The sequence below is a fragment of the Martes martes genome (genome assembly GCF_963455335.1).
Source record: "Martes martes genome assembly, chromosome: 17".
Classification (NCBI taxonomy): Eukaryota; Metazoa; Chordata; class Mammalia; order Carnivora; family Mustelidae; genus Martes; species Martes martes.
This window is the reverse complement of record NC_137905.1, coordinates 22,919,592-22,946,082: the sequence shown is the minus strand read 5'-3', so window position 1 is coordinate 22,946,082 and position 26,491 is coordinate 22,919,592.

Sequence of the window (26,491 nt, the reverse complement as noted above, 5' to 3'; positions counted from 1 at the left end):
AGCAAAAACCTAAATATGGGAATGGACAAATGATTTAAATAGACTTAATGTGGTTCAGATACCCCACACCCAAATATGGCACCTTGGCATATTGAATGAGCTAAAGTAATTTGAGAAATAGATTGTGCAGTAAGAAATTTCTGACCTTCCTCCAAAGGAGATCATAAAACGCTCTTGTGAGACATGCCTCCCTATACATGGAGAAAAGGAACACTCTTATCTCCATGGCACCTGGAGAAATCTGGATAGGACCTGGTTTGTCCCCGAGTCTACTACACTTAGATCATGTCCTTTTCACCCGACCACATTTTTCCATCACTCCGGTTTTCACCACGTTTAGAATTAGGACACTCAGGTTTCACTCCTTCCTTGGGTCTTCTTACTTTCTAAGGCTCTTGTGTCATGCAAAACCAGTATTAAATACATTTGTGTGCATATCCCATGCCACAGGAAATCAAGCCCAGAACTTAGAAGAGTAGAAGAAAAGATAGTTTCCTTCCATACAAAAATACCCCACAAGTGAAGAAAAATGATTGAACCATAAGGGGGAAAAAAATTCAACACTATTAGGCATTGGGAAATGCAAACTAAAACCACAATGGTATGCCACTACACACCCAGTAGAAGGTTTAAAATTAACTGGATCTGATGGTACCAAGTGTTAGCAAGAACACTGACAAGAGCTCACATACATGTTAGTAAAAGTATTAAATGGTAATACCACTTTTTAGAACTCTTTTGAAGTTTCTTTAAAAAGTTAAGCATACAGGGGCACGTGGGTGGCTCAGTGGGTTAAGCCTCTGCTTTCGGCTCAAGTCGTGATCTCAGGGTCCTGGGATTGAGCCCCGCATCAGGCTCTCTGCTCAGCAGGGAGTCTGCTTCCCCCTCTCTCTCTGTCTCTCCGCCTACTTGTGATCTCTGTCTGTCAAAAAATAAAATTAAAAAATCTTAAAAATAAAAAGTTAAGCATGCAGTCACAATATGACCCCTATTTTAGCAAAGATAAATGAGGATGCATGTCCACACAAATGGTGTACATGATAACTGCAGCAGCTTTATCTTTAATAACCAAAACCCTAAATGCTGCAAATGCCATTCCAGTTGACTGGGACGAACAACCTGTAGTCTTTTCTCTCACAGAAAAAAGAAAAAAAAAAAAAAAAAAAGAAACAAGGAAGGAAGGGGGGAGGGAAGGACTAAGAACATGGGCACATTTGAAAAATACGACATGGGGGTGAGGAAGTGGTAGACAAAAGACTGTACGCCATGGGCAAAAGTAAAGTCATATGTAATGACTGATGGTTCAAAGGGTTGGATAGACTACAAAGGGACCACAAAGAAACTCTGGGGGTGATGCAAGTATTCTGTGTCATGACTGTGGTGACGGTTCTGCCAGCTGACTGCATCTGCCCAAACTGTTTATACAATTTAAATGAATTCCGTTAAATATATATTACATATGCTTATAATATATATAAAACACCACAATATAACTCATTAAAGAAAAAAAAAACTACCATGAGTAAACATGAGCTCTGGACACCTAACTTTACCAATGAATTAGTTTAGTCTAATCTCCTCTCCAGCAGAGAAGTCCCACTTATAGTACTCCAGGCTGAAAGATGGATATAAAATAAAAAATGAGGGCACCTGGGTGGCTCAATGGGTTAAAGCTCAGGTCATGATCCTGGGGTCCTGGGATCGAGCCCTACATCTGGCTCTCTGCTCAGCAGGGGGCCTGCTTCCTCCTCTCTCTGCTGCCTCTCTGCCTACTTGTGATCTGTCTGTCAATAAATAAATAAAATCTTAAAAAAAATTAAAAAATGAGTGATTGAAGTATATGATAGGACTTTTAGTAGGGAAGATATAGACATAATATACATTTTCAAGAACAGAAGAGAATAAGGCCAACACCCAGAAACAAGAGTGGGGAAGAGAATGAAAAGAAAAAGAGAAATAAGATGACAAACCCACTCGAATTCCCAATCTTGCCAGCCCTACCTCCAAACTGCTTCCATCTCTTCCAACTATGTGATGCTGGGGGTCTCAAGTGTCAGAGCTGCACTGAGCTGGGTTTCTGCCACAGCTGATCTATAATGAATCTTTTGTGTACATGCATATATCCGTGTTCTGGAATTTCTTTTACATTTTAAAATTTCTGAACAAAACTTATTTGAGGGCGCCTGGGGGCTCAGTAGTTAAAGCCTCTGCCTTCGGCTCAGGTCATGATCTCAGGGTCCTGGGATCGAGCCCCACATGGGGCTCTCTGCTCGGCGGGGAGCCTGCTTCCCTTCCTCTCTCTCCTGCCTCCTCTCTCTTACTTGTGATCTCTGTCTGTCAAATAAATAAATTAAAAAAAGAAAAAACTTATTTGATACTTTCAATAAATGATGTTCACTCAGTTGGCTATCCATGTAAGAAAACTATATCCTGCCCTCATCTCTTATACTCAAAAATCAATTATTGATGGATTGCATCTCTAAATATCAAAGACAAAACCATTAGAGCTTCTAGGTACAAATAAAGGACAATGAGTATCTTTATAAACTGAGGTACCTATATATACATATATACATGTATATATATTTCATCATAAAACATATACATATAAAATACTTCACAGTAACACTATTCATGTTAATTAAGAATGGAAAGCTTATGGGGTGTTCTAATGGTCTGATTCTTAGTCTGCATGCTGGTTATGAGGAAATATCCAGTTCATGGAACTTTATCAAGCTCAATACTTATGGTATATGTACTTTCTCCCATACATAATATGGTTTAAGAAAAACATTATCACAGTATCTGGCACAGATATAGTAACTAGCAAATGAGTAATATGTGTCATTATTGTTGTTATAATGGCCTATGTCTTCACTGGAGATGATGGTCTGAAAAATGTCTAGTGATCTCTACTTGTCCTACTTTATACTGTGCTTACACAAGCACTTAAAATTTTTTACTTTTTTTATTTTTTATTATTTTTTTTAAAAATATTTTTATTTATTTATTTATTTGACAGAGAGAGAGAGAGATCACAAGTAGGCAGAGAGGCAGGCAGAGAGAGAGGAGGAAGCAGGCTCCCTGCTGAGCAGAGAGCCCGATGCGGGGCTCGATCCCAGGACCCTGGGATCATGACCTGAGCCGAAGGCAGAGGCTTTAACCCACTGAGCCACCCAGGCACCCCAAATTTTACTTTTTTTAAAAAAATTACATTTTAACCTTCCTTTCCTCTTCTTTAAGTTCCTTAAAGCAGAAATTATGACTTATTCTGTCTTTTTAAAAATTTATCTGTCACCCTACAACAATGTTAGTGAAGGAAGGCACGTGCCTGCATTCACGCATATGCAAACACACACACACGCACTCATGTAAAAAGAGACCCTCTCATTCTCTTGAATCCTGAATGCAGGTAGGGAATTTTACAAAGACACACTGTAAGAATGATCATCACTCACTTCTGCAGTGTTTTGACATTTATGTGGCACTAATATAATTGTAAAAAATAACACAACCATTACTGAATCATTATTGGCGTATTCATTTTATGTTCATTGGTTGAAATCTGCACCATGTGCATGTTAAGAGTTTAGTTAGAGACTTAGGTGCACAACATTTTATTCCCAGAAGTAAAATGGAAACACCTAGAGAAGTTAGAATAATTACTGAATATTTTAAAAGTGCATGTGTGTAAGCATTCATGTTCCCCTGATTCTCTTATTACATGATTTAGCCTTGTTTCTTTGCTTTTTTCTTTAATTGCACATGAGCTAAGGGGTATTTCTGTGCTAAAAGATAGCGCTTAGCATACAGAGAGAATCCCAAGCACTGCAAAAGGTATTTTTATCCTTATTTATTATTAATAGTAATGATAAAAATAACTACAATTTATTGATTGCCAAACCTACAACCACCACTGTGGTAAAAGATTTATATTAGAACAAATTCTTATTCATATATATATATATTTTTTTTTTCACTTCTACAGATGAAGAAACTGATGTCCAGGGTAATCTAAAACATACTCAAGGTCCCGCAGTAAATAAGCAGAACTGAGATTTAAATGCAGATCCTACCGACTTGTTCCACGTTTCAAAGCAAAGATACTAATTCCAGAATAACTTACAAATAATTTATTTTCTTCCTTTCTTCAGTTCTTCATCCCTCTCCCTCCTTCTCTTATTTTCCTTCCCCTACCCCCTTTCTCTTCTAAGGCATTGTTCCATGCTTGTGAGATCAAAGGAGGAGTTTACATTGTGGGTTTAATAACGGCTCTGTAAGATAAACGGGGGTTTCTGTGGGCTCTCAGGAGGAAAGAGTTTAAGTTGGGGAAAAATGAAGAGCAGAGCACAGAGAGGAATGTAAATGTGGAGCATAGAGGAATAGAGAACAATCCCATTTGGACTGAGTATAAAATTAATTGATCAGGGTCTGTGAGAGGAGGTGGGGCCATTTTGAAACCATCCCATCATTAACTTGGGCCTGGAGGTTTGATACGTACAAAGTTGTGGTTATACCCCGACTCTTGCTCCTGTTGGAAGTAAGAACAATGACGGACAGTGGAACATTCATTTCATAATGACATTCTGGTGAGAAAAATGAACCAAGAAGAGCTTGTTTAGTGGTAGATTCTACATGCTTCCCTCCAAGTAAGTTCAAACATCATGGACTTGACCCTACCTGCCACTTCAACTCGGGGCAGGGGTTTCCAGGAAGGTGGGTGTGAAAGGTGAATGAAGAAGAAGAGTATTGTAGCAGTGACAGAAATGTGTTTAAAAAAGTGATGACAACCATCACCAGCTACTGGGTATGTACAGAAGTTTTGCAGAATGGAAACAAAGACTTGTGAAGATGTCCAGAGATCTTGCGGAGAGCTATGGGCATAAACCTTGGGTGCCTTTTTTAAGGAAAACAAAGCAAACAAACAAAACTACAATAAATAATGCCAGTTAATTCAATCAGTGGGACCTATGAAGTCCCATATGTGATTTCTTTAAGCCCGAATTTGTGAACAGCCTGAGTTATGTGGAATCAGAAATTATCAGTCCTATAAATATCTTTGCAATCTTGTAATTCATTCTTCCATTCTTCCTTTCTCCTTTCCTTCTTAACCTCCTTCCTTTACTCCCTCCCTTTCTTTTTGCTTTTTAAGAATGTAATCTTGTGGGGCGCCTGGGTGGCTCAGTGGGTTAAGCCTCTGCCTTCGGCTCAGGTCATGATCTCAGGGTCCTGGGATCGAGCCCCGCACTGGGCTCTCTGCTCAGCAGGGAGTCTGTTTCCCCCTCTCTCTCTGCGGGCCTCTCTGCCTACTTGTGATCTCTGTCTCTCTGTGAAATAAATAAATAAAATCTTAAAAAAAAAAAAAAAAAGAATGTAATCTTGACACGGTCTCTAAAGATGATAGCAGGAAAATGAGATGGTAAGCAATTCAAGGGTAGATATAAGCAATTCAGATTTAGAGTTTCAAAAATTCTGCTCCGTGTGTGTGTGTGTGTGCGTGCACACACACGCACAGACACGAGCACACACGCGCGCACATGTGCACCCTAGATAATATACTGAAATTCAGCATGTCTCAATTTCCTCTATTACTGTAAGTAGATGAATTCCTGCCATCTGCCTGGCTCTGTGCATTACCTCAATCCTCACAGACATTATCTGAGGTAAGTACCATTATTTCCCCCATCTTGCAGAAGCAGCAATTGAACTATAGTGAGGTCATATTACCCCAAAGTGGCAAATTCAGGATGTTAAATAAGGTCACTGTCCTAAATTGCCTATTTCAATCAGAAAGTCAGAAAAATGTAATGATGAAAGGAGTTGTCGCTGGTATCACACAAACGGTGATATTACCAAGACTTTAGTTTACTGGGTCAATTTTTTGCAATAAGCTGGTTATTTCCTACCCATCAAATGATATATCTTAGGAAAATACTCTGTGATTTGCCAGCGACTGTGATAAATGGAAATATAAAATGCTGGTTGTCTTCCAAGTGGTTTACAGTTTCCAAGAGCTGATCTAATTTAAGTAGTTGGAGAAAAAATTAAACACAATTTGGTGGACATCTCCTTATTTTGCTGACCCTGCTCAGACACAAATGATGACTTTCCACTCTGCTAACTGTGCATTTGCAAAGCTGTCTTTGTAGACATGGTAGACAGAAAGCTTTTCACTGTCAAAACAAAGCTACTAGCTGTCTTCTCTGGTTATCAATGTTTTTAACACTAGCCATTTCAAAAGGAATCAGCACCAGTGGCTAGGAAAATGCCTGCTGGGAAGCCAGTGGCAAAAATCATCTCTCCTTAAATGAGAAAATATGTGACAAATGCACCACTTACAATAGTGAATTAGAATGCCTTTGGCAAGTCTGGAAGTAATACAGCGGAGCAGTATTTCTGACACTGAGTGCATACTCCTTATTTTGAGTTCAGGGTATTAAATGTTAGCAAAGAAGATGACACTGAAAATTGGTTGAGTACAAACATTGCCTAAGATGGTAAAATGAGCTAAACTTTATTGATATCAGATCCAGCTTGTTTATATCTTTCCTAATGCTATTTTCACAACATCCCTATGCAAACAGTGCCTATGTCATAACCACTTTATAGAAAGGAGGACTACAGTACATACAGAATCATTAACTTGCTCAAGACATATAATAGTCTTTGGAAAAATAGAAGAATCAAACCCAGGTGGTCTCATACTGGAGCTTATGTAATTACATACTACACTTCAATGTCTCTCTAGTAAGGGAAGTCAGAGTCATTCTTTCATTTAATATTCATACTAATCTTATGAACTATATATGGCCAATATTATCAATATTATCTGTAGGGAAGCAAAATTTCAGAGGGATTAGCTTTCCCAAGTGACATAGCTAATAACGAATCAGAAAAAGATACTGACCCAGAAGGTAATTTTTTTTCTGCTAATACTGATTATTCTGAATCACTTTTTTTTTTTTATGTGTTGTTGTTAGGAAATAATTATTCCTTTCTGAAATTCATGCTATGAAAACTTAATCCTAGTCATTCATGAAGGGGTGGTAAGCAAGATGTTTAGGCTAGTAAGAAGTTTAATTGTCACGGTTTCCAAATACCTTAACAATTTCAAAGCCTTCCCAAAAGAACTTTCTACCGCATTTGCATTCTCTTTCAAAGAAACCTCTCATGTGATTAGTGCTTTGTCCCCAGATGACAAGTTGCAAATGAGGCATTTTCCTTTAAAATGTTTTCAAGTTGGGGAAATCATTTATCCAAGCAGGAGACTCTCCTCACTGACCCCAACACCTGGGAACCAGAAAACTTTGATCACCGAGCAATACTTCCTTGCATTTCAAAGAAATACCACAAAGGAAATTAGCATTGCAAGGTTAGTACTTGCAGCAGAGAGAAAGAATATTATTCTAAAGCTTTAGTATCTAGCCAGAGTGAGTAATCACAGGTGGTTCAATGCCTCTGGCATTTACATTCCCTGGACTTACATACTGATCTTGAATTAAAAACTGTATCCCTGTTATTTATTGAATCTTAACCTTAATGAAAATGTTTGACAGTAAAGCAATGGGCATTGATGATGAAACTGAAGTATCCTTGCCACATGGCTAATTGAATATCACATTTGTAATTAATTTGTGACCTATAGAACCCTTTTCATGGTGATAGTTATAAGTATGCACATCACCTCTAAACACCAAGTGAAGAAATATCACTTTCTAGAAGCTGAGCTTTGTATGCATACAAAAACAAAAAGGTCAGTTTGCATTATACAATTTAACAGTTTTCTTTGCTTTCTGGAATATTTATAATGCCAGCGGGTATCACTAAGTTGTTGCTGAAGTCCGACTGGAAACTAGCACTGGTGTAGCTCTTGGTGTTGGGAATGTGAGCCAGAGAGACACCATTCCCGACCTCATGGAATTCTCATACAATTGGTTCTAGTATTTCTTCCTCTTGAAGAAATCTGATAAATTGATACTCATGTCAACCACTTTTACTCCAAAACTAAGCATAAGAGGTAATTCTTCCCCAAATCCACTTCCACAATAAAATTGTGTTTCCTCAATTTACTGTCAGAACTTCTTATTAGAATAGTTTCTAATTATCTTTTTCTCTGGCTGATTTCCAAATCAGTCCAATTTCTTAGAAAGAAACCTGGTCCAGAAAACCTGGGGACTTTCGAATTTCAAAAACCATAACTGTTTACCTGAATGTGACATGTCTAACCTCTTGTCTCCAGGCGCCATGACAAGCATGGTAAAGATGGTCTGGCATTTGTAGACCAGTAAAAAGAACATTATTTGTGATACTCATTGCAGACTGTAAGGAAGACTTTATTGAAGGAGGACATTACAACAGTGGTAGGGACCACGGTAATGGAGTCTTACAGTGGGGAGAGAGACTGGGCTCAACTCTGAATACTGCATGGGCAACTGGGAACATATATCCACGGATAAGACTGAGGTTCAACAGATGTAAAGTTACTGGGAAGAAACCCCAGAGGGTAAGGAAGAATTCTTGCTAATCTAACCCAACAGAATTCTCACTGAAGGCAGGCCAGGGTGATCAGACATCAACTACTTTGGTAGCTGAAAATCAATCCAGCTGAAAGCAGGAATTTGATCACAAAAATGGCCCAGAAAGATTTCTAAATATTCAAGGTATCTCCACTTCAGTGATGTACAGGCTTTCATTAAAAAGAAAAAAAAAAAGTTTCTCTCATGCGATGTCCTATCAAGTAACAACTTACATAGGTCTTTAATTTGAATTACTTATTTGCATACCCTTCAAATTACTTATAAAGTGATACTGAGTACCACTGCTGTCTCCTAGAAGGAGGAAAAGAGAATGAGAATATGAGAGAAGAAAAAAAAAAAAGAAAAAAAGAAAAGTAAACAAAGGAAATACTTCTCAGAATTAAAAGGGAAATAGCTATTATTAAAATCCAAAAACTGAAGTCTCTCTTAAAATACGCGACACAATCTAGATATGATTTCTAGAAGATGACAGAACCAGTGCACAATAACCAAGTGTAAGTACTCCACATTTCCCTGTGTGGGTAAGTATATGTTGTAAAATGTAAAACATGTATACAGTTGCTCCATTAATAAGGTGCCAACCCCTGCAGAACAAAAAATCTATGTAGAACTTTTAGTTCTCCAAGAAACTTACCTATATACAGCCTACAGTTGACCAGAAGCTTTATCAATAGCAAACAGTTAGTTAAGACAAACTTTGTATGTAATATGTATTATATACTGTACTCTCACAATAACATGTTAGAGAAAAGAAAATGTTACTAAGAAAATCATAAAGAAGAGAAAAAACATTTATAGTACTGTACTGAAAAAAACCCGAGTATACATAGACCCACACAGTTCAAACCATGTTGGGTCAACTGTGCATAGAGCATGTAGATACATATATACTGGGGCATCTATCTTGGACGATAAAGCTTTCCTGGGAGGTTTAATTTTCTTTTATCATAATTTCACAAATAAGCATGCTGAAAATATAGACAAATAGACATGAACTGCTTTATTACTAATTTGACATTTTATAAACACACGCTGAGTGCCGAGAGCTAAAGAAAGGTCTACGTTTACTAGAAACAAAGAGGTTACAGGGCTGAAATCTATGTGTGAGTCAAAAATGTGTTCCAAAGTTCTCCTCTAGCATTCATGCAAGTGTTAGCATCACATAAATGCTGACTGCATCCCGAGGTGCTGTCGATTTTACCTTAAAAATAGATTTGAATTCATTTACCACAGGGCACAGAGGAAAGAAGAATGAATCAGGAGGATCTCAAAGTGAAGATGCGTAGACCCAAGAGACAGAAGACATACAGAAGGTAAAATGTAATTTTGAGGGGGAAAAAAATCATGAGATAAGATTGGATTTTTCGGTATAATTTTTCTGAAAATGCAATTTGTAACAAGTTATATTGTCTGTAAAAGAATCCCTACTGCACTTCTAATGTGCTTTTTTAGTATCTGAAACATAAAAGCACATCGGAATACATCATGTGCAAACCATGGCATTAAACAGATTAGAAAAACTAAATGTCATACAGTAACATGGTCGGTTCTTGTGCAGTTAATTTAGTAGAAAGGCAGAGAATCGCTGCAGGAAACACTTTCTGTAGTTATGCTCCCTGCAGCTAAAATACCTTGTATACCTTTTTTTGAAGGAACAATAACTTTGCTGAAGTGATAAATTTAAAGCTTATGTGGTTTTAGGATGGCACCTCAGCTAAATTATTCCTGAAGTGGGTTGTATATCGAGAGACATAGATGTTAGAACAAATGAGCAAGGTCCCCAGCTTCCTCTACTGCCCAGAGTCCTCTGGCCATCACATGTCCTTTATTAGCCTCATTGGGTATCATCTATTCCAATGAAGTTAATACCTTGAAAAGAACTACTTTCTTGTCATTGACCTCCCACTCTGCTGAGTCTCTCTCTTTAAGGTCCTTGGTTTTTACACAGCCTTATGGTTAATGCACCACAAAAAAGGGGCATTTTTCTACCTTCACTTAAAAAAATAATACACTGAGACTTGACATTATCTGGCCACCAGGTTAAGAAAGTTAAATTGAGCATCCTGTATTCTCCAGTGGTCTTAAAGCCAAGTCCATCACTCCTGTTAATTAGAGCTTTTCATGTGGGTACTGACTGAAATCACCTTGGTTGCTTTCTTCAGCTCTCACCTAATTCTAATTAATCCCCTTGGATCATTACCCTAGCTCCAGCCTCCCATCGTCATCCCTACCTCATGATTCATCTCATTAGAAAAACTGATAAGTGGGCTACTAATATCAGCTAGGTAAGATGTACAGTTGTAAGCTCACCACTAAGCAGTTTGCTAATGATAAAGGATGGCCCTCCTTATGGCAAGCATTACAGAGTATCATTGCCTAATGCCCTTTAACTTGGGTAATTAAGCACATCAACAGTAGCATAATTTTTTCACAGTGGGGGTTAAGGAAAAACTGGAACAAAAAAATATACCTTGCCCTGACCAAGCTGACATCTCTATAAAACTTAAGCAGACTTAATGAAAGTGCTTTACATATCGGTGACTAAGCAGTAAGTACTCTCCTGGCCTTCTGAATTCAGAACAAAATCCACTTGTAGACATTTCTAAGCCTGATCAATGATATATGGGGGGGAATGATGACTCCATCCCAAAGATGTCCATACCCCAGTGTCTGGAACATGTGAATATATTACCTTACATGACCAAAGCAACTGTAGATGTCATTAAGCTTTTGGACCTTGAGATCAGGAGATTATCTTGGAATGTCATGATACGCCAAGGGTAACTTCGAGAATCTTAAAGGTTGTGGTCAGAGGGAGACATATTATCAAAAGGACAGTCAGAGACATGCAAAGCTGCTGGTTTTGAAGATGGAGAAATGGAGAAAGAGACAAGAAATACATCCATCTCTAGAGGGTAGAAAAGGCAAACAGCTTTTTTCCTAGCAGCTCCAGACGGATTATAGCTGGGCTAACATTTTAATTTCAGCTCGGTGAGACCCCATGTTGGGTTTCTGAATGTACAGAGCTGTAAGATTAAAATTTTCTGCTGTCTTAAGCACTAAATTTGTAATAATTTGTTATAGCAGCAATAGAAAACTAATGCAGATAGGAATTTAGGAGAAAATCTCCTTCAGTGTAAGAACCATAAGGGGCTTATTAAAGGTTGTATTCATAGCACCTATCAGTGTCTGTTGCATAACAGAAGGTCAATAATTATTTTTCAATCAATAAATATTAATTGCCACCCTAGGTGTCAGTGACTTCATGTACCTACTATGATAAGAGCATTTTGCTCATTGATGAGAAAATTGAAGTTCATTTGGGTAAATTACTAGTTTAGGCCATATAGCTATAAAATAAATTAAAAATTCAAATCACAGCTCATTTGACAGGATGAAGTCTATGGCTATAAAAATGTTCCTAATTTCTGTAATTGTCACCTAGCTTCCCGAACAAATCTTTTTGAATTTTGGTTCTGGCTGTGCATCCTCCAAATTCTTACAAGTGATAGCTACAGCTCTCCTTACTCTTTGAAGAAGTTACAAATGATATGAAAAACACACTTGGAGTTCTTCGAAGGGTAAAGTACGTTCTTCGAAGGGTAAAGATGTTTGTTAAAATAATGAGAGCTAACATCTACATGATCCTTTCTATTTGCCAGCCATGGCTCTATTGACTTTTACTTTAACGTAGTTATTCTTCAAAATAACTGTAAAAATGGCATAGGAAACAAAGGCAGAAGAAAAATTTACTAAATTTCCTTACTACCTACAGCCCATTGACAAGTCCTTGAAACAGTCAGAGTGACATTCCTCTAGGAACTCAAATGCCTAGATGTTCACACTTTGCTAAGGGCAAAAGGCAATCCTAGCCTGACCCCCCTCCCCACCCCACCAGGATCCTGTAAGTCTACTTTAACATATAAAAATTCCTTTAGAAATTTCCTTTATCTCTAAACCCCCAAGACGCGTATTGGCGATCAGGTCCCAAGCATATGGCCCACTGATACACATCTGAAGGGTCTCATGACCTTTTCCCAAAAATAGCTAGCCCCCTCAAGGTCCTGGAAATCTTGCTTCTGAATTCCTTAGAGACTTACGCTATCCCTAACCCCCTCCCAACTTGAAAGTATATAATGGGCCACTCCTAATGACCCCAGTGCCACTCTTTATGCTCAGAGTCCTGTCCCCCTCCTTTAATAAAACCATCTTTTTGCACCAAAGATGAATCAAGAATTCTTTCTTGGCTGTCGACTTCAAACCCTAACACCTTTCCTACATTGAAAGGTACATGTTATTGGTTGCTTCACCTTGGATAAACAGTGAGAGGTAATAATAATAATGAAATAAGTTCCTTGAGACCATGTTTTAGGAATGCCACGAGTGGGATACAAACCCATGAAATATGGCACCAAAGGTCACATATTTCACTAAAGAGCCTTTACCACAAAGGGTTCTGACATATGTCCTCTAGCCAGGAACCTTAGCCTTCTTCGCAAAAGATTTTTGCCAATCTGTTGAAAACTGTGGATTGGCTTCCCACAAGATATGCAGAAGCATATTGTGGACATGTAAATTTTTATGGAGTGTATTTTGGGAATCAAAGACATAAGATTAGGGAAACATACATGGTAAAAAATAAATTGAGGATCTCAGATGCAGGATCACAATCAAATTACTTTTATAGTTGAATTTTGATTTGCTATAGAGGGACTGGTGAACTATCACATAGCCAATGAAATGTCTTCTTCCTTTTTTCTCTCATTCACTTCTTGACCTTTGCCACAAAGTTATACTAATGACTTTCCTCTCCATTTAAATTTCAAATAGTGAAAAGATTCTGTATATCTAAAAATGTTACTGGCAAAACAACAGCAAAAAGCTATAACATATACACTAATTTGAGAACTTTTTTTTTAAGTTTCAATTCAGTAGCATATACTGGAAAGGACTGATTATGCTATTATCATGTTAAGGAATTTTGAAACATTATAAGTTTCTGAGAACCAGCATCCATCAGACAAGGTCTGCAGATATCTGGATAGAATGAGATATTGTTAGAAAGGCACAGGTTTAAGCAGCATTTGACCTACATTATGGCAATATATTTGAATATGAATGGCATTGTGTAGTTGCTAGCAGGGGTCCTGCCATTCTTCCACATGTTTCATCCACCACCCACCTATAAAAAGCCTCTTTTCTTCCATGAGTGGATGATCGCTCTGTTTCCAGATGGATCCTAGGTTATGAAAAATGAAAATCCAGATTTGCATGGCAAGTGATTTCAAATATAACATTGCACATGAAATGAGGAATTCATCTCTGTCTGTCTGTCTCTATCTTTTCCCACCTCCTATCATTTTACTCACACAATAACATAGTATGTCAGTGCAATTCTTCAACTCTAATTTCTAATAATAATTGATGAAAGAGAATTCTTGTAGAGCGTACTGCCACTCCTTTGAAGAAAGATAGCACTTATTCACAATGGTCATCTGCTTCTTTAGAATTGCGAAGCAGAGAAACATTAATTGTGTATCTTTAATAAGGAATTGAAGAAAGAGATATCCATAGATATATACTAGCAGAGAGAGGTGTTTATGAATTTGTAACAAAGGAATACACATGGTTTAGGAATGTAAAACAAATAACAGAATTCTAACATTCCTAAAGAAAGGTTGCAACTTATCACAATATGAACATACTATATTCATACTGAGTGCTCAGTCATTAGTGTATATCAGTGGTTTCTATGGACTGAATACTGGAGCTTTACACTTCACTGGAGTGAAGTTTAAAGCACTTTTTTTTTTTTTTTTTTTTTTTTGGTCATCATCTGTATTATCACAAGTCTAGATTACTGACAATGAACATTTCACTTGTTAATAAAAAGAAGAAAAGAAATCAAATGTAACTCTTTATAGGCCATGATGGTAGAGATCAAATTTATCTAAGAAACAGTGAACCACGAATCCGCGATTCAAAAATTCAATTTTGGGGGGCACCTGGGTGGTTCAGTGGGTTAAGGCCTCTGCCTTTGGCTCAGGTCATGATCCCAGGTCCTGGGATCGAGCCCTGTCTTGGGCTATCTGCTCAGCAGGGAGCCTGCTTCCTCCTCTCTCTCTCTCTCTGCCTGCCTATCTGCCTGCCTGTGATTTCTGTCAAGTAAATAAATAAAATCTTTAAAAAAAAAAAATTTTGGGAAAAATTATAATTTCCAAAATACAATGAAAAAGGTTATATGTATTATCTATAGGAGAAACTATAAGGAGTTTCTGGAGGCTGTGGAGAACCCGCCATAGCTAACTGCCCTGGTTTGTTTACTTATGAATAGGTATGTTTTATAAGTCTGTAAGGGAAATCTGCCTTTACTATGTTCCCAGCATTTAGACAGAAAAAACTATACAAAAATATATATATTTTTTTCTCATACAGGGAACTGACACATATTCCTGAACTAGGCTTAAAATAATTTTCTTCTCTGAAAACCTGACAGGCGATAGTCATGGATATTTTCTGGAGACAAGGCTGGAGGTGAAGGTGGGGTGGGCAACTCTCTGCAGAACTTTATTAATATATGCAGAAGTGATCGAGGGATTAATATGGACTGAAATAAGCAATGAGCAACAGCTACTGTATTTAACCTAATGTTCAAAATAGAAAGACATATATGTATATTTATCTTCTCTCAGGCAAAGATAAGAAAGAAATGTGGGACCAGTTTAATCCCCTCTTCTTCTTCTTCTTTAACAAATTAACTCTTGCCAATTTGTTTTCTGTTTTGTTTTGTTACATGCTTTCCTCCCTTTCGAATGGTATAATGTGTTTGGGGGAGATTCTTGCTGAGCCTCTTGGTGGATGATGTACTTAGAAATCTGTTTATGGGACTGTCTGATAGGACCATAGGGAGCTCTTGATGAAATATACAAGGAGAAAGCAAAAGCTTATCTCAGCTTATCCTGGGAGATTACAAGACATTCAGAAACACCAAATTTCTTCTGGCTGGAAGAAAACTGATCATTTTTGTGCAAATAGGGATTTGATTTTATGTTGCATATGAACAAACAGGAGAAGCATGGCAGCTGATGGTAAATACCTTATGGAAGGTAGGCTAAGTTTATTTAAATTAAAAAAGAATATGTCTTGGAGGAAAAGAGCAGGCCTTCTTAAAAATATGAGAATAGTCGATAAGATCTTTCCTGGCTGTTTAAATTCAGCTTCCCATTAAGTTTGGGACAAAACCAAAAGGAACATTCTATAATGATAATTAACATCATAAAACATAAATAGGTAGTGTAGATCTCATGGGTAATATAAAATATATGATCATAGTCAGATTCTGCAACATGGTAATAGTGGTGCATAATTCACTTACACCTCCAGTTCAAAAGTTTAAAAAAAAAAAGGAGTAAAAATAGCTACAACCACAACAATCTGTTTTTAGTTACATGATATGAAAAACATATAAATTATAACAGCAATAATCTAAAATATGAGGGGGAAGAAAAGGAAAAGTATAAAGTTTACAAATTCTATTAAGGTTAAATTGTCATAATCAGTTTAAGATACAGTATTATAAGTTTTATATAAGCCTCATGGTAAACACAAGGAGAAATCCTTACAGTAATTACACAAATGAACAAGATAAAAAAAGTCAAAGCACACTGATGCCAAAAGACATCAAAACACAAAAAACGAGACCAGGATAAGAAACAAGGAAAAACAGATCCACAAAACAACCAGAAAATATAACAAAATTGCAATGCTAAGTGCTTCACTATCAATAATTACTTTAAATGTAAAAAGATTAAATTCTCTAATTAAAAGAAAAAGAGGATGGCTGAATGGATTAACACATGATTCAAGATGCTGCCTATAAAAGACTCACTTTCACCTTCAAGACACATATGAACAGAGTAAATGGATGGAAAAAAGACATTTCATGCAAATGTAACCAGAAAAAAACAGAAACCCCCCCAAAAAAACAAAAAAAAAAAACAACAAAAAATCCACATAGGGGTAATTATACTTATATGAAGCAAAATAGACTTTACACTAAAATGGCAAAAAGAAACAAGATCATTAAATAATGATTAATAAGTGAATACATAAAGAAGATATAGCAACTATAAATATTGATGCACCTAATATTGGAGCACCTAAATATATGAAGCAGAAACAGAGCTAAACAGAGAAATAAACAGTCATATAATAATAGTTGGAGACTTTAATACCCCATTCAACAATGTATAGATAGTCCAGACAGACAATCAAAAAAGAAACAGCAAATTTGAACAACACTATAGACCAAATGCAACTAACAGATATTTACACAACATTTCATACAGTAACAGCAGAATACACATTCATTGCAAGTGCTCATGGAACATTTTAGACAGACTGTATGTTAAGCTACAAAACAAGCCTTAGCAAACTGAAGACTGAAATCATACCAACTATCTTCTCTCACCTTGGCTGCATGAAATTAGAAGTTAATAACAAGAGGAAACCCGGAAAATTCACAAAAGAATGGAAATTAAACAGTACTCTCTTAAACAACCACTGGACCAAAGGAGAAATTAAAGTTTTTTGACCCAAAAACCCAAAATGAAATAAAACAGCAGCGACAACAACAACAAACAAAACAAAACAAGAAGAAAAGAAACACAACATCCCAGAATGTTACAGATTAAATCCTGACACCCACAAAAGATATGTTGAAGTCCTAATCTCCAATACCTCAGAATGTGACCTTATTTGGAAATAGGGTCATTGTAGATTAGTTAAGATGGGGTCACACTCGAATAGGGTGGGATCTTAATACAATATTACCAGTGTCCTCCTAATATGATGATGTAAAAACAAAGAAAGAGAATGTCATGTCAAGGCAGATGTGAAGACTGGAATCACACAGCTGCAACATAAAGAAGTTCCAAGTTTTGCTGGTAACACCAGAAAGTGAGAGAAAGGTGTGGGGCAGAGTCTACTCTAGAGCCTTGTCCTAAAAGAGGGTGTCCCTGATGACAACTTGAGTTTGACATTCTAGACTCCAGACATGTGACACAATACATTTCTATTGTTTTAAGCTACCTAGTTCTTTGTACTTTGTTACAGTACCCCTAGGAAACTGGTACATTCAAGAAGATAGCTACTGGGATATGTTCCCAGGCTAAAGCACCTCTAATCTCTCAATTTCATCTTATTATTCTTTATCACATCCTTTTTATCATCTCAAAAATTCCTTTTTTGTCTTAGTATTTGTAACCCTCTGATATTAGACAGTTACACACCTAAAATTTTTTATAGCATGTATTTAATTGCTGTGATATCTCACTATAAATCAATCTCTCAGTCCTTAAAACACTTCTAATGCCAATCGTGCAATACTTTCCTTTGCAAGGAAGTAGTAATGAGTTCCCTCCAACAGAAAAATGTCACCAAGCTCCAGTCTCTGATATATTGAGACAGAGCCAACTGCCTCTCTGCTATACATCATAAGGCACACCTAAAAACGATGCACGTCACATTTCTTCTTTTTTTTTTTTTTTCTTACTAGATTGAGGTGTTAGACGTGTTCCTCACAGACTATAATCCAGTTTATAGATGGTGTGAATTGTAATGTATTTAACTTTATGGGGATAAGTTTTGTTTTCTTTTTTTTTTTCCCTTCAATAGTGTTGCACATTGATCTGTTATTTTTAATTCTCTGCGGCTGTTTGAGAAATCAGTGGCGGATCTTCCGTCACAGTTCCTGAACAATCCTTCACTTGACTTTCTTTTGCTACCATTTGGTGTCACTTAAAAATTTCCATAAGATGATGCTTTATGGCTCTTTCACTGGAAAAGTCAGATAGATTTATATTCTAGACTGATTTATCATGGACTTCAGAGCAGCGCTGCCTAAAGGGAGTTATTCTTCCCTTCTGACAATGTGCCATGCCTACCAAATGGTCTCTGAGAATAGCTAGTCAGCAACAAATGATTCAAGGGCCAGGGACTGTGCTAGGGGCCAACATCCTATATGAGGACAGGCATGAACCTTCCTTGATAGAGTTGAGTTTCATTGTCAAATCAGGAAAAGGGACAAAAAATATGTAGTTGCTATTGTGCAAAACTTTATGGCAGAGATATTTATAGAGAACATCCTAACCAAGCATTGCTTGGTCAAAAAAGATTTGCTTGAGTAAATAATGTTTATGCTGAGATTAAATTTAATCAGGTAATACAATTCTCAAAACTTATGTAATAGATACTTAAAATTTAAAAAATTACTTTTATTTTTGGATGAAAAAACAAAAAGATATTATATAAGTTTTCTAAGATAGTGTCAGAACTGGGGTTTCTAGGAGGCCTGTAACTCTAAAGCCCATGATACCGACCACTATACAACACTCCTATGTTCCCTGCTACCTGGGAAGCTTTTTTCCCCTATTTTTACTAAAGGTTCTTCTCAGTTACCCTATTTAGTAAAACTTTTCCTGATTATGAAGTCTTCCAAATGAGACAGTCTGATCCCACATCTGCAAAACCTCTAACTGTTGTTCTTAGTTTGGATGTCCTTTATTTTAAGTGCATGTGTGCATGTGTAATAATAAAATTATTCTGGGGGCTCCTGGGTGGCTCAGTGGGTTAAAGCCTCTGCCTTCGGCTCAGGTCATGATCCCAGGGTCCTGGGATCGAGCCCCGCATCAGAGCTCTCTGCTCGGCAGGGAGCCTGCTTCCCCCTCTCTCTGCCTGCCTCTCTGCCTACTTGTAATCTCTGTCAAATAAATAAAAATTTTAAAAAAAATAATAAAAAATAAAATTATTCTGAGTCGTCTTTCATTCTTCTAACTTTATCCATCACATGTGTCCTCCACTCTGGAGAGAGGGAGTGGGGAGGGAAAGAGAGTGAGAGAGAGAGAGCTAGAAAAGGGGGAGGAGGATGAGGACAAGGAGGATGGAGAAGAGGGCAGGAGAGAGTGGATGAGAGAAGGGATGCTTTTTTCACTCTTTTTCATTATTTTACCTTTATGTGCCTCCAAATGGATGATTTTGAAAGACTAGTCTTTGAGTTCATTTAAACAGTGGTAGTGGGATAAGGGCCTACTTCAGCGTCCACAGTTGGGCCCTCAGACAATGGGTCTATTACCAGATACACAGATGAATGTAGTTTCCTTCCAGGTACTTTGGAGGGCTAATGTCAAGTCACTGGATGGGTCCCTGGGTGGGAAGCAAAGGGCTTAAACCATTGTCTGAGCAGGGCTGGAGGCAAGTCCCAGAGGTGTTTCAGGAAGTATAGTCAAGATTCAGCTCTGCAGATCTGGCTCTGGAGGCATGGATGGGCACGTACCCGTCTAGGACCCTGTAGGCGAGTGTGCTCCCTGACTGCAGCTGGATGGGTAAAAGCTGTAGAGAAGGCCATACGGATTTTCTGAGGTACAGACAGAAGTATCCCCAACTAGATCCTTGGACCTGCAAGACTAGCTGTGGACTGTGGGTCGAAGGGCCTGGAAGCAGCCCTAAGGCCCTTTAAATACCTCTAGGGGCACAAAGAATCTCTTGCAATAATATCCAACTTATATTATGTGGCTAGAATGTGCTTATTACTGAAAACAAAAATTACTAAATATAGTAATTTTTTTTTCCAGGTCACTATTGTGTAACCATCAAATCCTGATCACTCGGCAGCATTATTAATTTGAGTTACAAAGATATCACCTTAAGAACATCTCATTTCAAATACAGAGGGAAAGGGACTTGCTCAAAAATCTGATACATACAGGAAGAAGAGGGAAAAAAAAATCAGTGGTCTAGGGTCAGGAATAACAGGCTCTGTAAGAATGAAGTTTAAAAGATATATATAAAACTAAAGTGTTCCATCCCAAGAACATAACACTGCTTAGAAGTATCAGCTTACTCTTGTATCCTATGAAAGATCTGTATTTACCATAGCAATCCCTGCAAGATATGTTACCTATTATACTTCAGAGGTATGAAGAGATAAATGGGGATGTGGTCTCTTTTAACAAAGAGCAATTTATTTTTATGAAGCTGTTTCCCATATGGAAGACTAGGATTTGACATCTCTCAAGAGTATCTCCCCCAACTACCCTGACACCATGTAAAAAGGGAACAAATGATTCCCTATGGTGCCTTGGATGATACAAAGCTTTTCTGATTTTATAAAGTGCTTTTATTCTATTGTGTTGTATAAAGTACTTAGTGAGGATATATCCTAGAATAAGGACATGCATGATCTGTTTTCTTCCACCTCTTGGGCATTTGGGGGTGCCCTTCCTCTGTGCTCTGTGCTTGCCGTCCTCCATTCTAGGCCTAGAAGAATATCGAACCCTTGACCTTGTCATTCCATAGGTTTTGGGCTGCTTGGCTTAGCATATGGTCCTTTATGTTTTCTATCACTAACCCCATTTGTTTCACTCATAGCATTACAGATATCTGTATTTTATTTGCTTTGTTTCCTTCAAAATAGCATCCTTCTATGAAGACAGGGGTCATATCTTGCCTTTGTGCCATGGTCTAGTACAGCACTAGGAACATTCTAAGCATTTAATACCTATATGCTGAGTAAATTATGACAATTCCTTAATTCATTTTTTATTGAATTCTCAAACCCATAGCTCTATGACAGTTGAAAATCCTTGCACAACTTTGACTCCCCCAAACCTTAAGTATGAACAGCGTACTGTTTATCAGAAGTCTTACCAATAACATAAACAGTTGACCAACACTTATATGTTATATGTATCATTGCTGTATTCTTACAATACACCTAGAGAAAAGAACTGTTATGAAGATGATAAGGAAGAGAAAATAGATTTATAGTATTGTGCTGTTATTTATATTTTAAAAATCCATATAAATGAAACCGTGTGATTTAAGCATGTGTTGTTTAAGGTCAACTGCATTTTCCCTATAAGGTATATCTTAACTTTCTTGCTTTTAGAACACTAAACAGTAATTCAGCACTATACTTGAGAACCATTTTAAACAGCAAAACCATCAACAAAAGTAAATAAATGCAAAAAGATATGGCATTAAACAGGCCATAAAAGAAGTTACTTGTTTGCAATATAAAAGCTGAAATGAGAAGGCAGAGCTTCTCCATGTTCAACCTCAGCTGGAAACATATGGGTAAAACAACTCAAATTTTTTACTGCTTTGTACATAACTGTGAATGACCATGAAAGTATGAGTCATGAACAGGCAAATGTGCAAACATGGAATTTGCAAATAATGAGCAGAACTGTAGTTTGTCTGATATTACACACTATTAAATAGTGCTATAAGGACTTGGTTCTGAGATTTAGTAGCCTGCAGTAAACAAATTTGACATATATATTCAAATAAAACCGTCAAAGATTTAATCACCAGGTTATTTTTTTTTTTTTGCTCCCTACAGATACCGTTGGTGTGTGCATTTGTGTCCATGTATTACATGTCAACAATGGGATATGTACCAATTTTTTTTTTATTCCACCATCCAGAGATAAGTAATCAGAGAACTTCTTTCTAGTTTCTTCATAGGCATATTTTATTTACTTAATTTACATAGTTATATATTATATATTGGGATCTAATTTTGTATCTTACATATAGGATATGGTAATTTATTCAGAAACATACGAAAGTCAAATTGAGAAATCAACACAATGTGGGCTATTTGAACACCTTTTTGTGGTACATACTAAAAGAGTATGAGAAAATAGATGGTGATATAAAACAGTGGTGTAGGGGAGGGCTCCAAGATGGCAGAGGGGTAGGAGACCTAAATTTCATCTGGTCCCAGGAATTCAGCTAGATAGTTATCATACCATTCTGAACACCTGTGAACTCAACAGAAGATGGAAGAAAAGAATAGCAGCAACTCTGTGAACAGAAAAACGACCACATTCTCGAAGGTAGGACATGTGGAGAAGTCAATCTGAGGTGATATACGGGAAGATAGACTGCAGGAGGGGAGGGGGGAGCCTCCTCAGTGGGGTACCAGCAAGTGAAAGAGCAGTAGGGCACAAGATTGGAGGTTTTAGAAGTCTGCTCCCCTGAGGGACATTGCTCCTGTGGTTAAGTAGGGGATCGAACACTCGATGGGACAGTGTGGCCTCAGGACCCTCATGACCGCAGAAAGACTGAGGATGCCTGAGTGTGGCAGACCTCCCAGGTGTCAGAGCGGGAAAACCAGCAGCAAAGATGGAACTGAGGAGTGGGCTCTCGGCTCAGCATTGCCATAATCAGGATTTGCAGCAGAGCCCAACCACTGCTCTTTGGGCAGGGGCCCAACAAGCAACAGATCTGAGGATACTACCCTCCCTCCTCTGGGGAGAGTGGTGTGAGAGCGCACCACAGGAATCTGCTGGGGTTGGAGACTCCAAACAGCGTCGTGTGCCAGAGATAGAAACACTCTGTCACAGGCCAGGTGAGCACACAGTCCAGCCAGAGACCAGGGAGACAGAAGTGGTTGACTGCTTTTCTGTGAGGACACACTGAGGAGTGGGGTCCCAAGCTCTCAGCTTCTCCAGGGTGGGAGATTGGGAGGCCACCATTTTCATTCTCATGTACAAGACAGGGATGCCCACTATCACCACTGCTTTTCAACATAGTACTGGAAGTCCTAGCCTCAGCAATCAGACAACAAAAAGAAATAAAAGGCATCCAAATCATCAAAGAAGTCAAACTCTCACTCTTTGCAGATGATATGATACTTCAGGTGGAAAACCCAAAAGACTTTATCCCAAAACTGCAAGAACTCATACAGGAATTCAATAAAGTGGCAGGATATAAAATTAATGCACAGAAGTCAGTTGCATTTCTATACACCACGAACAAGACAGAAGAAAGATACAGTAAGGAGCTGATCCCATTTATAACTGCACCCAAAACCATAAAATACCTAGGAATAAACCTAACCAAAGAGGCAAAGAATCTGTACTCAGAAAACTATAAAGTACTCATGAAAGGAATTGAGGAAGACACAAAGAAATGGAAAAACGTGCCATGCCTATGGATTGGAAAAACAAATATTGTGAAAATATCTATGCTACCTAGAGCAATCTACATGTTTAGTGCAATACTTATCAAAATACCATCAACTTTTTTCACAGAAATGGAAAAAAAAATCCAAACATTTGTATAGAACCAGAAAAGACCCCGAATAGCCAGAGGGCTGTAGAAAGAGAAAACCAAAGCTGGTCGCACATCACAGTTCCAGACTTCAAGTTCTATTACAAAGCTGTCATCATCAAGACAGGATGGTACTGGCACAAAAACAGACACATAGACCAATGGAACAGAATACAGAGCCCAGCAATAGACCCACAACTCTATAGTCAACTAATCTTCAACAAGCAGAAAAGAAAGTCCAATGGAAAAAAGACAGTCTCTTCAACAAATGGTGTTGGGAAAATTGGACAGCCACATGCGGAAGAATGAAACTGACCATTTCCTTACACCACACACAAAAAATAGACTCAAAATGGATCAAAGACCTCAATGTGAGACAGGAATCCTTCAAAATCTTTGAGGAGAACACAGGCAGCAACCTCTTTAGCCTCAGCATCAACTTCTTCCTAGAAACATCACCAAAGGCAAGGGAAGCAAGGGCAAAAATGAACTATTGGGACTTCATCAAGGTCAAAATCTTTTGCACAGCAAAGGAAACGCTCAACAAAACCAAAAGACAACTGACAGAATGGGAGACGATATTTGCAAATGACATATCAGATAAAGGGCTACTATCCAAAATCTATAAAGAACTTATCAAACTCAATACCCAAAGAACAAATAATCCAATCAAGAAATGGGCAGAAGACATGAACAGACATTTCTGTAAAGAAAACATCCAAATGGCCAAAGACACATGAAAAAGTCCTTCACATCACTTGCCATTAGGGAAATACAAACCAAAACCACAGTGAGATACCACCTCACAACAGTCAGAATGGCAAAAATTAGCAAGTCAGGAAATGACAGACACTGGTGAGGATGTGGAGAAAGGGGACCCCTCCTACACTGCTGGTGAGAATGCAAGCTTGTGCAGTCACTTTGGAAAATAGTATGGAGGTTCCTCAAAAAGTGGAAACTAGAGCTACCCTATGACCCAGCAATTGTACTACTGGGTATTTACCCCAAAGACACAAATGTAGTGATCCAAAGGGGCACGTGCACCCCAATGTTTATAGCAGCAATGTCTACAATAGCCAAACTATGGAAAGAGCCTAGATGTCCATCGACAGATGAGTGGATAAAGAAGATGTGGTAAACACACACACACACACACACACACACACACACACACACACACACACACACAATGGAATATTATGCAGCCATCAAAAAATGAAATCTTGCCATTTACAACAATGTGGATGGAATGAGAGGGTATTATACTAACTGAAATAAGTCAGTCAGAGAAAGACAATTATCATATGATCTTACTGATGTGTGGAATTTGAGAAACAAGACTGAGGATCCTGGGGAAAAACAGGAAAAAATGAAATGGGATGAAATCAGAGAGGGAGACAGACCATAAGAGACTCTTAATCTCAGGAGACAAACTGAGGGTTCTGAAGAATCACAGGCCTATACTCCTGAAACAAATAATTCATTATATGTTAATAAAATAAAAAAAAACAGTGATGTATACATATAATTACTATTTGGGATGTGTGTATATATACATACGTGCCTTAAAAATGATCTTATCGCATATACTTTTTTTTTTTCAAGATTTTGCTTGCGGGGGCACCTGGGTGGCTCAGTGGGTTAAGCCTCTGCCTTCGGCTCAGGTCATGATCCCAGGGTCCTGGGATCGAACCCCGCATTGGGCTCTCTGCTCGGCGGGGAGCCTGCTTCCTCCTCTCTCTGCCTGCCTCTCTGCCTACTTGTCTGTCAAATAAATAAATAAATAAATAAATAAATAAATAAAATCTTAAAAAAAAAAAAGATTTTGCTTGCAATGTGTCCTAAAAAACCTTTCCATATCAAAATATGTATCTGTATTCTCATTTTGACTTCTCATACTTTATTCCATTTTATAAACACATTCAACTAATATTGCTCATTCCCTATTTTTGGACTTTCAGTGTGTTTTTTCATATTAGAATAAATGTCTTTATTAATAAATTTTTGAATATTTATAGCTGCCTATTCCTTCAGTGAATCTGTAGGGCCTAAACAATTATTTATAATTGTTTTAGAATTCTAATGCATATTGCTCTATTACCCCATTTAAGCATTTTAACAAATTTCATGCTCATTATAGAAGTATGAAAATATGTGTTTTCTAGAACATGAACCAGATATTATGGTGAGCTAAATCAGAGTATCATTTTAATTTTTGTATTTATCCAATTACAAATGAAGCTAAACAACTTTTATTTATATTTTAATTTATGCTTTTGTGAAATGTCTGTTTATGTCCTTTGCCATGTGAAGTGCTCATTTTCTTTTCTAATTTTCCAATTAGTTTTTGTTTTTTAAATGTTTTAAGTTTTTTTTTTTTTTAGGTATAATTTATACAGTAAAATTCACTCCACTTACAAAGTTCTATGAACTTTGACAAACTCATATGGTTCTGTAAACTCTACCATAGTCAAGATATAGAACAGTCCCAACATTAAAAAAAAGAAAAAAAAAAAAAAAGAAAAGAAAAAAAGCAACAAATGAGCCCTTCATGCCCTTTTGGGATCAATACTTCTTCCCATCTCTAACCCCTACAAACACAAATTTGTTTGCTTTCCATACAGTTTCACCCTTACAAGAAGGTTATATAAATGGGGTCATACATTAGAGTCTGTCTTTAGAGTCTACTTTCTTTCCCAAATAATTCATTTGAAACACATTCATGCTATTGTGTGCATCAGTAATTCTTTCTTTATTGATTGGATGATTGATTGTTCAGTATTATTCCATTGAGTGATGTCCTACAGGTTTCATTTTTATATTTCCACCAGTGA